The 13,526-nt window shown below is 35.3% G+C and overlaps 1 long non-coding RNA gene across 1 annotated transcript in view; it reads right to left on the minus strand.

Annotated features, from left to right (window-relative positions):
* Positions 1-700: 700 nt before the first annotated feature.
* LOC131041708 (uncharacterized) overlaps positions 701-13,526 on the minus strand; it is a 37,851-nt gene continuing 25,025 nt past the window's right edge. The window contains exon 4 of the long non-coding RNA XR_009105070.2: positions 701-850. This is a non-coding gene — a long non-coding RNA (uncharacterized LOC131041708). The remainder of the gene's footprint in view (positions 851-13,526) is intronic.

The raw sequence follows: 13,526 nt of genomic DNA on the forward strand, positions 1-13,526 counted from the left end.
TTTCCACGAATATCTCATCTGTTACTTACTCTTTAGGAAAAGGGAAGAAGATTTCAGAAGGCTGAGAAATGTCAGGAAATATTTGAATATATGAAAGAGAAGATGATGACTATACCTATTCTAAAGTGCTAGATTTTGAAGGACATTTATAGATGTTACGGAAGCATCCAGGGAAGGGTTAGATGGGGTCCTTATGCAAGATGGGCAAGCAATTGTCTATGAATCCAGAAAGTTGGAGAATTATGAACAAAACTATGCACCCACGATTGGAAGTCAATTGTGCATGCTCTCTGATGTGATGATATTATTAAAAAAACCATTTGAGCATAGGATAGATCACCATGGACTAAATACATATTTACCTAGTTTAATTTGGATGCTTGCTAGAGAAAATGGTTGGAGCCAATCTCAGATTATGATTTGAAATTAGTGTTACCTATTTTTCACCTCTAGTTGAAAAATATTTTGAGATATGCTTGTTTTTACAAAATGGAACAAGTACATATTACTTCTGCTATTTTGCATTTCAACTGCACTAGAAAAGATGAACTAAAGATTACATTTTAATACTTCTAGTTTGTAACAGCAAAAGAGGGAGACATCTCATCAAAAAAGGAAGTACTTTTATTGATATTCAAACATGTGTCCCACACAAAGAGCTGTGAGACTAGCTACATGCATCAGGTGCAAAAAGGAAATACATAGACATGTATATATGAGTACAAAAATAAATAGAGCATGTTGAGAGTGGAACCAGTCATTGCCTGAATGATGGAACAGTTGGAGTAGCCTTGATGTTGCCTTCATCTTGCTGCTTTGTCCTTGTATACATCTGCCTTCCTTCCGGTATCTGCAAAGGAGTTAAATATGCAATGGGTTAGAACATTTTGTTCTAAGCAATGGCTGATTACTTTCCTAACATGTATACTATTGCATGCATGTATATATAGTCCCTACATGCATCAGGTGCATATAGTCAGCATCACGAAAGATCTCAGGAAGAGCAAATATCAGATCAAAAGAAAATCACCATACATATGCATATCATTGCTAACATGTTTGCTTCATGTGTGGGATTAGGAAGGGGACAGCTTGTTGCTCATAAACTTCACAAATGAGTGGGGGTAAATGAGGCTCCCACAAGGGTTGAGCCCAGCTCATATAAATTCAACAAAGGCACGCAGTCATATCTCAGAAAATGATGCAAATGAGAATCAAAATAGGTATGAGCAGCAATATGAGTGGTTCTGTATTTAAAGACTAGAAGCATTATGGCAGTTGATAGCAGTAAGGGGAGTTTCATGATTGTAATAACTCCTACATATGACGGGCTCTTCAAACATCAAGACAAATGGATGCCTTTGTTAAGAGGTTAAGGCAATCATCAAAATGCAGTTATAATACCTTTCATTCATTGTTGCATGATAAGTTTTAAGAGTTACATCAAAGACCAAATGGACAGATGCAAATAAAACAAGGCATTCACAGTAGATCAATGACAACTCAACTTTCTTGACACTGAACCAGGAGATTATCCATGTGTTATAAGAGAGGAACTCAATGCTTGCTCCAGAGTTGCGACATCAATTCTTCAAGGTTTACAAGTGACAGAAGGAAGTGCCATAATACTACCAGGACCCTTTGGAGAATTTGAAAATGAGATGGATCCCATGGCTGTTTTGTATCCTACAAATAGTACAGTGGCTGCTATAGTGTTTCCCATATCGGATTCACTAAAAAAGATTAAATCACTTGCTAAGGATTCTGAAAAGAGGCCTGTGCTTATAGTGAACCCACAGTGGAGGTTAACTGGTCAAGTTGTTTCTGACTTTGGATTTGGTTCTTGGAAAAGACAAGCAGAGGAATTTATTGCCTCTTTTGAACCGGTATATGTACTTCTAGAATAGCGGGTTGGTGAAGCATCAAATATGCTTTCTGGAGGAGGAGGGATTGTAAGAATCTTGAGATTTTATCCATCAGATTGGCAGATTTATTTAATGGCATGAGATGAGAGGGCCCAGTTAGCAAGCATCAAATATGAGTTATAATGAACCCTTCTCTGGTTAAAACTTAGAAAAAGAAATGCACAGCAAGCTGATTCAAAATAGTAATGTAAAATTTTGTCTAAAATGCAGAGCCGTGATGGCTTCTTCAACAAAAGGAAAAAAGAAAGTGCAAGGTTTCAACTTTAAACTCGTATCAAATTTTCCAGAATATGACTTCAGAATTATGGCATGCAGAAAATCGAAATATCTTTCAGTCATAACAGTCAAAATATTTTCAGAAATGACTTTCAAAAAGGAAATTCTTTTTGATAGAATCGACTTTTAGAATTAAGGCAAAATATGCACCTATAGCGGCCAGTAATGGGAAAAAAATCTTCAGAAAATCATTCTCATAAGCAGCAACAATGGGGTCCAAGAAAGCAAGTAATCAGTTCCAGATTTTCGAGCCAAGAAGCCACCTCTAGCGGCTAGCAATGGAGACAAATATGCCCTTCGATTCTAATTTTTCCTCTAAGAAAACCCTCGACTTGTGTAGAAAATAACCTTGGCGGCACCCAGCTCACTCAGGTTTCAAAAATGTGCCCTTCTTTTCTACGACTTCTTCCAGAAAGTTTCAAACCCTACCCCATGGCGGCGCCCAGGTGAAGCTTCACGGCAGCAGAGAAAGAAATACATCAAATGCAAAGTGATAAGGAAGAAATGATAGCCTTTAGGTTTTTCATTTTTCCTAAATATGCATCGAAGGCCAAAGGCTTTTCTTTTGCCTTATTTATTTTTTTCTTTTCTCCATATGTTTTATCCCCGTGAAATGCCTAAGAAGGGGGGGGGGGGGGGCGCGCGGAGGGGGGGGGGTGTTGTTGAACTTGTAATATTTATTAAGTGAGTTAATAATATCACTTAATAATTTTAATAAATATTAATATTTGTCAAGTGATATTATTAACTCACTTAATAAATATTATTTATTTATGTCTTTTAAATAAAGTATTAAATATACATTAATTAAAGTGACGCTTTTTAAAAAAAAATTATTATTTAAATTAAATATTTATTTTATTTCATCTTTATATTTAAAAGTCAAAAGTAATAATAAATGAAATAATAAAATGTTTTGTTAAAGTGATATAGGTCACTTTATTGAATTGTTTTATTATTATTTACGTTTATTACCATTTATGCCTTTAAGCATGAACAGGAAATAAAACAAATATCTAATTAAATAATAAATTTCAAAAAAAAAAGTCACTTTATGAAATGTATTTTTATTTTTTATTTGATAAGGCTTGCAGGCCTGTCAGTGATATATTGGGGCCATTTATGGTGCTTTTAAGAGCTTTTATGGTTGCAGTATGGGTTGGCTTGACTTTTGGCCCAGGTTTCTCCCTTTCAGACCTATTTCAGGTCTTTTGAAGGTGGGTTTTTGTTTCTGCTCGCCCAAGAGGAGGTGGAATATATTATTCATTATCTGCTTTTTGGAAAGCATACATACTACCTTCCTTCTTCATTGTAAGGGTTCTTCTTCATTCATCTTTTTGGCAGACTGTAATTTCTGAGTTCTTTCGGCAAGAGGGAATGTTTTTGTAACACTTTTTCAAGAATAAGAGAGCATTGTAACAACTTTGAGCAGTAATAAGCAGTCTATGCCTTCCCATATTCTTTTGTCATTATGAGTACTTGGTGTTTATGCAGGTTTCTGTGATATTCGTCCTTTAAACTGTATTTTCATGTAGGTACCTTATGCAGAAGCATAATTATTTGCAGGTTATAAGTTGTGAGTGAAATAACAGTCTTAGGTTGTGAAAAGTGTTTTTCTCTTCTAAGGACTGTGATTTTAGCCTTCTTATAAATTATTTATGCAAGGGTTATGATCTACTGGGTTGTGTAGGTGAGTATTATTATTGTCATACTGTTTCTTGTTTGTTGTTTTCTTTCTCAAGACACTCAGTTTGGTGCATCACCTGTTAGGCAGTAAGTTCATTTTTCATGTTTCCCTTCTCTTTTTCTCAAAAAATCATTAGGATAGTCAGAATTAGGTGATAACTAGTTAAGAACCAGCTTTCTCTGGAGGTTGACTCCAAGTATTAGGCAACCCACAGGCCTAGGAGAGTTCCCATGTGTCACAAGCCTGCTGAGTTGATAGCTTAGCAAGATAGGGTGCAGGTTCAAGTGATAACAATTAGTTATATCAAGGGTAAAGAGAATAGAGTGGCTGATGATTGAGTAGTTGAAGGCATTTATCACCCATAGCAACTGTTAACATAGATTTAAGAGCATGAGAAATTACAGAATCTCAAAGAGAATGACAATTGTAATTAGGCACAAGAGGCTTTACGAAGCAATCCCCTAGATCCCAAATATGATGGGTACAAAATTGAGATGGATAGACTATTGAGGTACCATGGAAGCAAGTACATACCCAATCCCCCTAAGTTAAGGAAACTAGTAAGGAAAGAGGTACATTTGGTGCCAAATTCAGGACATCCTGTTTTGACAAATATATTAGCAAATGTTAAGCCCCTATACTTTTGGAAGGATATGAAGGATGTTGCAAGATAAAAGGCAGGTTGTTTCAAGTGATAGAAAGTAAAAATAGAACACCAGCATCCAACAGGAGTGATACAACCCATGCCATACCAGAATGGAAGTGGCAAATTATCAATATGGATTTCGTGCAAGGTCTACCCATGACAAGAAATAGACATAAAGTCATTCTAGTGGTAGTTGATAAGCTTACCAAGGTAGCACATTTCATAACAGGAAATTTAACAGATGGAGCAAATATAGTTGCTCGAAAATTTGTTCAAGAGATCTTTCGGCTGCATGGAATACTCAAGAAAAATTATCTCTAATAGGGATGCCAAAATGACATCTAGATTCAGGCAAACATTGTTTGTAGCTTTGGTTAAACATCAGTTCAACTTATCATCTAGAAACAAACGGTGAAACAAAGAGAGTGAATCAAGTTTTGGAAGACCTCTTAAGGATGTATTGCATGGACCAGCTTTATAAATGGGAAGAATACCTCCCTTTAGTAGAATTCGCTTATAACAACTCATATCAATCTGCCATAAAGATGGCAGCTTTTGAAGCATTGTATGGAATGAAATGCAAAACCCCCATCAGTTGGGATAGGCTAGAGGACAAAATCACCCTTGGACCGGAAATGCTTAAGGAAATGGAAGATCAGGTGAAGCTGATCAGGAAAAGGTTAAGAGAGGCTAACGACTAGCAGAAGAGTTACGTCGATGCCAAAACAAACTCCCAGAAAATTTATAGTAGGGGAGAAGGTCCTCCTCAGAGTTAAACCACATAAATGTTCCATCAAGTTTGGAAAGGCTTCCAAATTAGCCTTGAGATACGTGGGATCATTTAAAATCCTGAAGGTCATTAACCCAGTAGCTTATAGACTTGGTCTATCACCAATTCTCGCTCGATTGCATAATGTTTTTGATGTTTCATATTTTAAGAAGTATGTGGCAAATTTTGAGTACATGATTGACTGGAATTCCTTGCAGGTGTGGGATCTAGGGGTGGTCATGATCAAACCACTTAGAATACTCAAGATGCGTAAGTTGTGCCTATGTAACCATGAGGTTATGCGGGGTCAATATGTAGAAGACAATCCCACCTAGGAGGATTATGAAGAAATCCTTTAGAAGTTTCCTCATCTATTTAAAAACCATTGAACTATCACTATGAGAAATAATGAACTTGCTTTATATATTTGGAATTTTGATCTATGTTAAATAATCATCGAGTACAATGATTCACAAGGTGGGGAATATGTTACATCCCTCTTTCTTGATTTTGGAAAAATGCTTATTATGCTTTGTTCCTGGCTAATCGGCGACATTTTTTTATTCTTCTATGAATGAAGTTGTTATCTAAAAGGAAATGATTTAACTTTTTATTATTATTTTTTTTGGGGCAAAAGGTTGAAGCCTAAAATATTAAATATATTATATAAAATATTGATTACATATAAGATATAGGAAAACCAAAAGGATGGGAAATTTGTCAACCGTTAATATACAAACCAAACACCCCATACAATTACTAATATAAGAAATCCAAAAAGAAGGGAATCTGTCAACTCTAGACATACAAAGAGAAAGAAACCCCAACTATCTACCACATATAGATTCTGAGAAAAAATCCTCAATATACCATGATAAAAAGAGCTATACAAAAATCACAAAGATACTACCATGCTACTAAATTATCTCCCATTGGAGGATTCTTCACGAGATGCTAAATTTGATGGTAGAGGTAAAGAAGATGGGTGCCCATGAGGATCTATTTCAGGATGATCAAGAAGCTCACGAATACCATCAAATTTCAACAGTGTAGTGGAGACCAAAGGCTCACCAATGAAATTCCTATATGTATGAATCCATGAGTGAAACAGGCCTGCTGAATTTGCTTTCAATCCATTGATCATGGAAATGAGAATTGACCTTGGGGTCGATTCTTCCAATATCTCATTCTTGTCAAGAAAACCACCAATCAAAGGAGGACCTAATAAAATATTATATTTTGCCAAAGCAGTTGATACACCCTCCCAAGTGAACAATGATGTTGGAACAAAGGTGCCAATAAGGAGCCAAGAGAGGTCCATAACCACAAATGCAAACCTTGAAGCTACCTTCGAAGGTAGTAAGAAAAGATTACCCTGCAACCATTCTACGCCTAGAACATTGATGATTGCCCATTTGATGTTGCTACTGGGAAAAGAGAAGGCCAAAGACAGTGTGAAAGGTGGAATATTACCCCCAAGTTGAACATCAACATATTTACCCTAAAGCAAAACTTTGAAATCCATGATGAAACAATGAACGATACCACCTTAGGTTCAACATTGTTATTTAACATAGCTTACACATGCAAATGATATGGAAAAAGTGTGTAATCCATCCTCCGTGAAGAATTTTGAAAAAGCATGAACGAAAAATGGCCAGAAGGAGCCATCTGTCTTGCAACCGTGTAGATATAAAGTCTACGCATCTTGCTTACATGAGGAGTTATAGAAAATGCAAGGTGGCATGGAAGGCACAAGGGCATTGTACAAAAACAGAACATCTTCACTAAAAACAGTGTGTCCATCTTCCACATAAGAAGCACACATCATGTTGACGATAAAAGGACTACAAATGGAATCATTGCCCATAATGGATTGTAGACAACAACATGAAGTGAAATTGCTAAGGACAAGTACTATAGATGAGCCATAGGAATGTTAAAATTGTACAAGTGCACACACAAATTAGGAATAAATGAGATGTCATCAAAATATTATAACTTGAAATGTCTTGTGCGGAAATTCATCAGGTGTCATTGGAGAGATCATCATTAAGTCTCCTTAGTAAATCTCAATTTGATCTTATGTCACTTTCATAGAGAATTTTTTCCACTTGAGGAAGATGGAAACCTTGGTTTGCCAATAAGTCTGCAAACTATTGGCTACTCTGTAATAGTGAATAATGATGGATACATGCTACTCAATTTATTTTTGGCTCCTTGGATGATATAATCAATTCTCCAATTTGGAGCCTCAAATTCTTTAAGGGCTAGAATTGTGTTCATGGAATCACCTTCTATAATCAGATTTTTCACATTACCTATGATTGCCAGCCTAATTCCAAACAACAAAGCCAAAGCCTTTGCTACATTATTTGTGCTGTTAGGGATTCTTGTGAGGCCTTCAATAAGAACCCTACCTACTTGGTCTTTGACAACACAACCAATACTTGAAACTCCTAGATTTCCCTTTGATGCGCCATCAAAATTTAGCTTACAAAAATTCTCATCTGGGAGCTTCCAACTGATTTCTTTTCTATTGATTCTCTTAGCAGAATTATTAAGGAGACTTCCTTTGAAGGGCAAGTTTAAGTACTTCCAATCCTTTAGTATGTTGTCATCCCAAGAAGTAAAAGGGGAATCTAGCTTCTTATGTTTAGTATTAATGCCTTCACCACCTCAAAGATTGAAAAATCAATCTTATTTATAGTTGATGCTGCATCAAAAGATTCCTTCCTACTTATTCTCCTATTTTTCTCCCACCAAATGTTCCAAATTAGAATTGCAGGAGCAACTTCCCAAATGGATGCAAAAAAAGAGTCCACAAATAGTCTAGGCCAGGCTTCAAAAACTAAGAATAGATCTAAATGAAGGGGCAAATACCAGTGGAACTTATTAAGAAGCCATTTCCAACATTTTTGAGCAAAGTTGCAGTTGAGAAGCAAATGATCTCTTGATTCTGAAGCTTCATCACACAAGATACAATTAAAAGGCTGAGCTATACCTAGATGAGACAATCTGTCACTTGTTAAGATTTGTCCTTTAGGAACAAGACAAGCAAAAGAACCTGCTTTTTGTATGCCTGCCCCATTCTAGCAAAAAGAGAAACCTCTAGAATGGTGAGCTACATCATTGTCATCCAGAACCTTATATCCTTGTTTCACAGTGTAAGAGCCTATTTTTGAAGGTGTCCAGATAAGTTTATCTTTGGCATTCTTGAAGTAAACAACTTTGTTCCTAAGCTCTTGAGAAAGTCTTTGTTGTTGATGAGGCAGAGCAATAACACTACAAACATCTTTCCATTGAACTTTTCATAAGCCATGTGGATAAGAAATTAAAAAATAATCACTTACTTTTTTCCCCCAAGAAGAATTTAAAATTGTTTTTATTTATTCCTGACCCTCAATTATGTCTGAGGGAAGCCATTCCATGAGTCTTCTGAAAAGCATGTTGTTTTCCCATGATGAACCAACCATGTTAAATAAGGGAGAAAAAGAACTCTGCATCTGAGTAAGAAGTTCCACATCTGAGATCCCTGAGGAGGATCTAGAATAGTAACTGATTGATGAAGTTATTTAATTGCAATATTTTAGGAAACTAACAAACCAGTTAAGATGTGACTAACTGAATTTTCTTGTGACCAAGTGTTTTTTGGAACCACAACATCCTCGGGAGGGAGGGAGTATCATCAAGGAGAGGGTCACAAATATTAGAAAATAACATTGCTAATGAGTCCTAGGTCCAATTAATCAGATGTACACTTTGAGCATCTCGGTCTTGGTAGAGTAAGGTCCGTATCACCCTACTGAAGTTGACCAAGAGTCAGTTTGTCACCCTTGTACCATCAGGTAGTTGGGTATCCTTGGTCTAAGTTTATTCTCTTGATGTTGTGGTTATCTTCTTAATGTCTCTCTTTATATATATATATATACACACACACACACACACACACACACACATATACATATATATATACATATGTGTGTTTATTTATATTCAGTATGAATGGATTAATATATAAAAATAAATATATATATATATATACGTGTGTTTATTTATATTCAGTATGAATGGATTAATATATAAATATAAATATATATATACATACGTGTGTTTATTTATATTCAATATGAATGGATTAATATATAAATATAAATATATATGCATATACATATGTATATTGTAATATACACGTATGTATATATATATATATATATATATATATAGTTATTATTTTTCTAGATTGCCATCGAAGGCATTTTTATGGATTTATGTATATAGAGATGTTCATACCCACACGCATACATAGATAACACTCATGTATGGATATGAGTATATCCATTTTGTGATGGATGTGTTTATTATGCGATGTATCGCATTTTTATCTTGCACCATGTTTTAAGACCACTAACCTTGGTCGAGGTGACCACCACTTGATGCGGAGGCTTTTTTGTAACTGCTGGAGATTATGCTAAAAACGTCAGTGCTAGCTCACCAAGCTAGCACTTCGATAGCAAGCAATATGATTATTTATGTGGCATTTGGAACCCGTTTTGAGGGTTTTTGTCGACTTGATTATATGCGATTTTGTATTGTTGCTATGCAAAAACTTTTATGCTTTCTGTATCATGCTGCTAGGATATTGGAGATATTTGGTGGCATTATTGTTTCTTGATTGTGTGGAAGTATTGCTTGGTAGCTTGTTGCTTGTATTGTCTCGAACCGACTGAGTCAAGATCGACGGGAATCTTGGAGCTCTCTGTTCTCTTCTCTGCCAATTCTCAGGTAAGAAATACATTACTGTCTTTATTCTTGAAAGTTTTGAGAACATTATTGTTTGTATTTTGTGGTTGAAGCAAAAGGAATCAGATTGCATGTTTATTTATGCAAAGCTATTGTTGGCTTCGATTTGTTGTATATTTCCTATATGCTTGATGTTGTGAGATATCGCCTTATGGTAATCTAATAGCAAAGTTTCCTATCAGCATACTAATTAATAGTATCACTATTAGGAAGACCTGCATTCTCGATAATCAAGTTGTGAAGTTTATGAATTTGCCTACCTTGTTAATATTGAGCTGGAAACAGACCATATAACTAGATTTGTTTTGTTTTGTATATCTTGGATGAATACGATTAAGGTAACCATATTTTCTTGTTTGTTCTTGAGCTATCAAATATTTGTTGATATAAGGCTGAGACGGTCCGTGTTCTTTATTGTGGTGTTATGATATTCTATTGTAAATGTGGGTTAAGTCAGACCAATTTCCATTGTTGGTTCTATCCTTCTATATCAGTGTTTGATATTTGATTAAAGCAAACCAACTCCATTGGTTAGTTTTGTTATGTTGTTTCAGTGTTGTCAATTGTAAATGGAAGTTCAATCTATATTGGTTTAAGCTTTTCCTCTAGGATAATGTAATTATGTACAGCTAGTTAAGCTTGTCTGAACCATAATAAGGGAAGTAAGAGAGAGTTTGTATATTCATGTTGAAAGGCTCTACTCTATAATTCCTAGTCTCAGCCTTTGTGTGAAGCTCGTTGTGATTCTGTCTGAACTAGGTCTTAGTATGAATAAACCTTGCACCCTGACTTAAAAAATGACTTGAGTATGATTTCTATGGTTGGATTATACCTTTGTCCACCTTGTAATTTAGTTTCCAAGTTTACCAATTGTTAGTTGGACCCAAGGGTAGGTTTGTAATATCCCCTTCTTAGCAATAATCAGCTCAGTTGACCATTAGCCTATTCCGGAGACCCTTAGGCTAGTCGAAAGCATAAATTAGGGTTTCCTACCTCTGGGAGGATGTTTTAGAATATTTGGTGGCTTGCATGTGGGAGTTTGTCAGTTTTGGTTTTGGATTCCTTCTGGGTTTTCAGAAAGCTTCGTAATGATGGTACATGCATTTCAAGCAGTGGAGACTGGCAAACTTACTATTTTTAGTAAATGGAAGCGAATGCAGCTTATTTCTCTGGGTTTTTAGAGAGCTTCGTGGTGTAACATGCAAATGAATCTGAAGACTTTTTCAGACTTACTATTTTTAGTAAGTTGCAACGGTTTCTCAAAATGTGGTAAAAATCACTATGGAAACACTTACTATTTTTTTTATAAAGCCTAATGTTTATCAAAAGTGGTGACTAGGGGTGGAAAGGAGTTGGACGCCAAATGCCAAGGAGATGAAATGAAAGTCATTTGAATTTGGGCGCCATTTGAGTTGGAGTTGAATTTGAATTTGGTATGGTGTGAGGCTATAAATAAGGGCCTTGGGCTCTCATTTTCTCATCCATGTTTATTTGCCAGTTAGTGTTGTCGAAATTCAGAGTGATTGCTTTGAGGAATGCATACCTCCTAGCTGGTTCTTGGCTTCTTGTTTGAAAGATAGCTACTAGTTGAGATTGTGAGACAGTTCTTTACACTGAAGAATAGATGGAGTTCATTGATGTAGTAACATTTGATGTTTTCTGATGTGTTTTGTGAGTTTTCAAGTTGCTGGATGGTGGTAGAGCTGAAGTGGTTTTCTTATCATAAGTCCATGGGTGAATCTTTGTGGCTTCTAGGTATTCTCCCTTTATTTTCCTAGGCCTTAGGCGATTCTATATGCTGGTTTTTCAGAGTTTAATTTGGAGATATGAATTTTATAATGCAAATCGCCCTCATGCTCAAGCCGTACCATACTGGAGTTGCTTATAAATATGTGCATAAATGTTTTGAGTGAGTTTGCTTCTATTTGTCAATCTTAGTCTGGTCTTTTACTTCGTAGAAATCATTTGCAATCAGTTTCGAGTTTTTCCATTGAGTTTGGGAAGAGTTGTGTGCATTTTAGTGAGGTTTGAAGTTGTTCGTCTGTGTTATGCAGCTTGCTGGAAAAGTATATCGGATTTTGGAATTTGGAGTGTGAGGTTGTTTTTGGGGATAGTTGGTCTTTGTAGCTTGTGGAGTGCATTAAACAATCATTTTGCAGCAGTGGACAGTGATATCTTTAATCTGAAAATTCATGCTATGTAATGTAAAGTTGATTAGTAGTACTAACAGCTATCTTATTTTGAATTGTATCACATGACCCACTGAATAAGTGGAAGAAGCTAGCTTTGCTGCCTATCTTATCTCATGTTACATCCCACTTGTGCCCTAGTTGATTTTGTGTAGTATTTACGTCCTGATACATGTTAACCCTAGTGCATTTTGATATACTTGTATGATGTATAATGTGCCTAGTTTTATGCTTTAAATGATGGATTTGTTCAGATGATTATGCAAATGTGAATAATAATAATTATGTTTTAGATGCTAATTTGATGTACTTTGATATAGTAAATAGATGAATAGCAGTTAACAATATGATATAATGTTTCACTTTTATCAGGATTTATTATTTGTCAGAACTAGACAAGATTGAATCTAACCGATTTACGTGGGCCAAGTGTGTGCAGGAGATCGTTGTCCTCCACGAAAGGAGGGAATGTATCATTAGGTTGGGAGGTGGAAGGAAGGAAGAACTCAATGCCGTTTGGAAACCCTAGCCTAAGCCAGGTAAACCTAGGTTGATTTTGTCAAACCTTGCTAGCCAGTGCGCTAGATAACCGAGTAGGTCAGTATAGAGAAATTAGGGTTGTCACTTCTCGTGGCAATTATTAATTATTAATATTAATTAATTGTTTTATTAGTTATTAATAAAGTGGTTGGATCAATGTTCTTTTATCCTATAATTATATATATATTTATATATAGGTATATATATGTTACATATATATCCTATACGAGTACCTGGGTACGTGAGTACGTATACATGGTTGTATACGTACTACCGCAGTCAGGTATTCGTAGGGAGTATAGGCCACATATATAAATATAAATAAATATATAATTATAGTTTAAATAAATTTATAATTATATGACAACGTTTCTTTTTAATTAAACAAATTATCTTGTGCCAACTTTATTTGGCATCTTTATTAAAGTGAAGATTATGTGAGGGGGAGACATAAATTTATCCTTCTAAAGTTGCTAATTGATTTACGTGGATTAATTCTTTAATACTAAAAATAAAAAATTTAAAAAAAAAAAAGTTTCAAGTAAAAGCATTTTAATTTATAGTACTCTAAGCTATGGCATGTTTACTCATTCTACAAGTAAATTATTATGCTATATCGAGCTATTAGGAGGATTACTTAAGAAAAGAGTATTGCAAAAGTAAAAATCTCTTTTAAAAATCGCACATCATA

Source organism: Cryptomeria japonica, chromosome 11 (assembly GCF_030272615.1).
Source record: "Cryptomeria japonica chromosome 11, Sugi_1.0, whole genome shotgun sequence".
Lineage (NCBI taxonomy): Eukaryota > Viridiplantae > Streptophyta > Pinopsida > Cupressales > Cupressaceae > Cryptomeria > Cryptomeria japonica.